Source organism: Montipora foliosa, chromosome 1, assembly GCF_036669935.1.
Source record: "Montipora foliosa isolate CH-2021 chromosome 1, ASM3666993v2, whole genome shotgun sequence".
Classification (NCBI taxonomy): Eukaryota; Metazoa; Cnidaria; class Anthozoa; order Scleractinia; family Acroporidae; genus Montipora; species Montipora foliosa.
The window spans coordinates 59067894-59072893 of record NC_090869.1 but is presented as its reverse complement, the minus strand read 5'-3'; the positions used below and the strand labels follow the sequence as shown (position 1 = coordinate 59072893).

The 5000-nt window shown below is 40.8% G+C and overlaps 1 pseudogene; it reads left to right on the top strand.

Annotated features, from left to right (window-relative positions):
• LOC137971781 (uncharacterized) overlaps positions 1-5000 on the top strand; it is a 50242-nt pseudogene that overhangs the window by 41363 nt on the left and 3879 nt on the right.

Here is a 5000-nt window from a genome sequence, read left to right as displayed (position 1 = left end):
ACGTACGAAATAAAATCACTCAATTACCGTTACGTCTTTCAAACACCATTATATCCTTCTTTAGTATAAATACATAGGTGATTATACAAAATCGCGCGCTCTCATTGGCTCGCTCTCTCGGATTATCAGCCGATAATCACCTCGACGGACAAAATGGCTCCCAGTAGTCGTTTTGCCACTGTAAGTGAAGATGATTTTCGCGTTGAAAAGTTTTTTTTTTTTTCTCATTTTTGAAATAATCACCTGTGTATTTATACTAAAACAATTATTCGCCTCAGGCTCAGTGATTATCGGTGAATATTCACCTCGACTTCGTCTCGGTGAATATTCACCGATAATCACTTCGCCGTCGGCGAATAATTGTTAAATATATCGAGCGATCGCTATGCCAGAGGTCGTGAAAAGCCAACGTAGCTTTAATTGGAATCGAGGCCTGATGTAGATCACCGTGCAACGTGGAAAAACGGCGAGTTATTTTTTACTGTTATGCTTGTTAATTTGCGGCTGCTTCTTACGGAACAGTTACAATTTTGAAAATGATTTAAACACGAATTCTGTTTTTCTTCTGGTTCTGATCACTAGCCGCAATCTTTCTTTCGACATTAAACCAATTAGAGTTCATGTGAGAAAAGCACCAATCAGCGATCTTTTTAGTTCACTGTGTGCCAGGGTCATCTCAAGACCCGCCGCCATATTGAAAGCCGAGAAGACTCTGGGAACGAGGTTGTTTTCGCAAATCCTGGGGCGAATTCATCGGTGGTTTGACTGTTTTCGTCGAGCTCCCTTAACTGAAATGAACAAAGTTTAAACACGCACGGTTCCTGAGACTGCAAAAATGTTCATTGGACAAACATCGCTTACGCAAGCATAGGCCATCTTTGGGAAAGCAAAAAGAATAAAAAAAACCCCGAGACTTTCGAAGACATTAACATAGAATTACCCCTGAAAACGCTCGAAAATTACAAAATATTCCAATGCTTCCCATTGAAAACTCTCCGGCAGGGTCCACCCCCCCCTCCCCCCCCTCCCGTCTAGACTAGGTCCTGGATCCTCTCCAGAAATGAGTTTTCTTTCCCCCAAGCAAATTTAATTTGTTGCTTTTTTTATCAGCTTGTCGGAGCTAATTAGGAAAATGAAAGTTAATTTATTCATTTTTCTTGGAACTTGAACGCGCGCAATTCCGTAAATATCCTGCAATATGATTGGTTCTAAGCGGGAGTTAACGGATTTTCTTTTTATCATAATGAACTAGGCATTACCTTTTCCAATAATTTAATTTTTAAAGGAAAGCTGCACTCGAACAACATATAACTTCAAACCACATGAACGTTCGTTTTTTATTGGGCAACCATTTTCTCCGGGCAGGAGTTTATCAAGGGGACCCTCTATCTCCACTAATTCCTTGAGTCAATCCTTTCCCAATCATTTTTTTTTAAGGAACAGGTTTTTCCCGCTAAACGTATCATATTTCCCTAGACGCTGGGATAGCTCTGTTTTGATTGGTTTTTAAACAGTGGGCGTGCTTAATCTCTCAAGAGATACGTTCTATATTAAATAAATCTACCAGTCGGGAAAGCGTTGACTCCTAGGCGAAGTATTGGAGATAAAGGTTCTCCTTCATGATCTCCTGCTCTGGGCTTAAGTTAGTCTCTCTTTTTTTAATTAAAAATAAAGAAATAAACAATTTTCTAATTTTTTAAACATTTTTTGTAACTTTTTAATTTTGTAAATAAATACTAGTGAGTAGCACACAGCAACAGATCTTGTCAACTTGCCTTTATTTCTCCAACCGGTTTCCTCTGATTACGTAGACTTCATCAGGGAGTTTCGACAAGATGGTTAAAAGGAACTTATTTAATACCTTGTTTACATATTTCAAATCACGTTCCAGCAAGGGTGTGAACAGCGAAAAACACCTACACAACAGTACATGTAGGCTATGCCTAAAATCCTGCATGACGCTGAGAATTGTATTTTTGGGCTCACGGATTTAACGTTAAATCCGTGAGCCTTAGAAACTAGTATTTATTTTAAGAATTGTCCAAGTATTGGAGATAGAGGCTGACCTTGATGAGCTACTGCTCCGGGTTAAAGTTTGTCGCTAAGTTTTGGTAGAATGAAAGGTCCCTGTAAAGAAAATAAATCACTTTTAGAGGGGGCTTGCTGAAAATATCGCAGCTCGCTAGAAGAAGTGTTAAAAGTAGAATTCGCTTTGTGTTATGAAACATTTCTTTTCAGATGTCTTCTTTGACCCAAAGTTCGACAGATGCTTCTGCACTGAGTGTCATGCTGCCCGAGGAGACCAACTCTACTACAGTCGAGGGACACCTGCAAAGGATTATGGGATTCCTATCGGGTGGTGTCGGTTTGGACTTAAGTAAGCAAAAAGTTAGCGGGTCGCGCATTTAAATTAAATTAACAAAACACGTTTTGGAGTGTTTAAAAACCGCGCATAAAGGGTAAAGACTTCATGGTTCGCGTAGCAGCGTTTGAAAGCTGGCTATTTTAGCAGCTACTGCCATTGTTGTTGTTGTTTTGTTTTTTTTTTGTTTTAAACCCTAAGACGTTGTTGTTGAGTCTTTTGTTTTCGGCTTTGTTTGCTAGCGAATTACGTGATTCTCTCAGTTATGTCCAAAAGTGCATGTATTAAGATGGCCGCCGATTTGATGAGCGTCACAAAGTATCCTCTTGTTCCTCTCCCCAAATTTAAGTCACTTGCGTCTGGAAATACAGACAATTAACGCCACGAAGTTTCTCTTTAGTAAACTTTTCTCCTCTAGTAAAATTAAACAGCTGCATTTACCCTCTCAACAAGAAATAAAGCTCCTCCTCACACTTACCTTGTTGTTTAAAAATAGGCAGCAAATGTTTAGAGTTGAAGAGAAAACTTGTGTTGGATTCCAAAATTTAGTGTGCATTTCTGGACGTGAGTGTGTACTTTACTAGAGCTGCTGCATGACGATAACAACGGTGGTTTGGTCTGGCGTAGACTTGCCACAAGTCGACCTCACGATAACCCCAGAAGTGATTTTTCGTACGCGAAGTGAATGAGCGAGCGCAAGAGAAAATTAGGGGACAGAGAGGGAGGCTCAAGGCGTTGACCGGGATATGTTATGTCCACGAAAGTTATTTTAAGACGAGCGGAAGTCTTTGTTCTAGGGGAAGTCTGTCTTCCGAGACGTCCGCATGCAGTCTTGCTTCGCTCTCAGGTTCTTAGTGAAAAGAGAAAATGATGGCGCACGTGGAAGGCTGATGAATATATATTTTCTTTCAAACATCGGACCGAGGTTGGCCTGCATGCGGACGTCTCGGAAGACTTCCACTCGTCTAAAAATAACTTTCGTGGACATGACATATCCCAAGGGCTGGACCGGGAGCCTCCTTCTCTGTCCCCTCATTTTCTCTTGGCGAGCGACGAAGTCTAGACGAAGGACTTTTCGAAAGTCTCGGTCTGGCGTTCTTTGGTTATTTTGCACGTTTCACTCATAATTTCAGCGGCAGGGGCGTAGGGTCCTTTACGCAATACTCACGTGCGTACTTGAGAAATTTGTAGATTTTTTTTTTTTTATATATATATTTTCTGTCATACGTAAAAGCCCTCCAAGGCCCCTACAGTGTTATTCTCATCACCAGTCCCCAGTTCCCGGTTATTTTTTAACGAACGTTTATGATGATGATGATGTTATTAAATAGTTTCCGACGTCTTGCCCTTTGCTTCTAAATCCCCTGTTTGTGTTGTAACTTGCGGAAAACCCAACAGAGGGTAGCATTTTCTTTCGCATTTATTTATTGAAATGTCCTTCAGAAATATTCCGAAATGGCATTTGCGAGACCCCAAATTTTTAAAGTATTACTGGGGGACACCCCTCTAGTTTCGAGCACATTCTAAATGTCACGCTACGCCCCTGCAGTGGTGCAGTATTGGTTTGGCCAGGGAGGACTGATAGCGGCTTTGTGTTGCACCTAAACACGTTCACTTGATGGCAAACTTTTTGCAGGATTAACTGCATGCAATTGTAGGATTTCTACAATTAACTGTTGGCTTTTGGTGATTTTTTTTTTTAACTACTGACACTTTTTGATATTTATTTTGTATCACTACTACTACGTTCACTTGATGCCTTATTTCAATCCATACTTTAAATGATGAAAAGCGCACTAGAACAAGTATATTTAATAAACAGCGAGCTCAAGGTCAATGAGAACTTCGAAAAACAATTGTTTTATGATCAAAAACAATAGTTCTGCTCTTTCTGCATTGGCATATTCCGTTTTGGCACATTTCTTGGCCATTCTGTCTTGATCTGCGAAAGAAAACAGTCACGTGAATTGTTCAAAATGAGCGGTATGTGGAGAAGGTTAAAGCAAGGCATTCATTGATTTATTTCTCATATTAACTTTTCCGCCGTTTTTCATCGTAAAGTAGCATAAATATTTTGTTTTTTAAGAGTCCATCACCGAGCCCAAGCCCTAGGTGTCTTTAACAAGTGGCATGTGGCATTTCATGGTACAAGAGTAGACAGCATCAATCCCATTCTTGAATGTGGTGATCTACTTATCCCAGGTATGTTAATTATCTGTGTATTGTGCTCCTATATTGGAGGATTCACACGAGCAACGCATGTTTTCGGTTCGACCTTGTTCAGTTGTGTCATTGCTGTACTTGCGACGCGATTAGCGAAGAATTTAAGGAAATGCCCTCGAAAGTGCAGGCACGAGCGAAAGCGCCGTTTACAAGAAAAACGCAAAAGCGAGGAAGCAGGTGACATTCGCGGGCGCGGTTTGATTCACTGTCTTTTTAAAATGTCGGGTGGGGCTGACTCTATTTTGGTTTCGACTTCTACCGAGGTTCTGCATTTGCAGTTGCGTCTCCTCGGTTCACTCTCAAACGCAAAACATTTCTAGTGTTGGCGCTCACCACTGCGTTTGGGCCAGTACGGTAAATCACACGTCTATTTCGTTGCATTTGCATCTCGAATTTTCTTCTTCTGCATCGATGA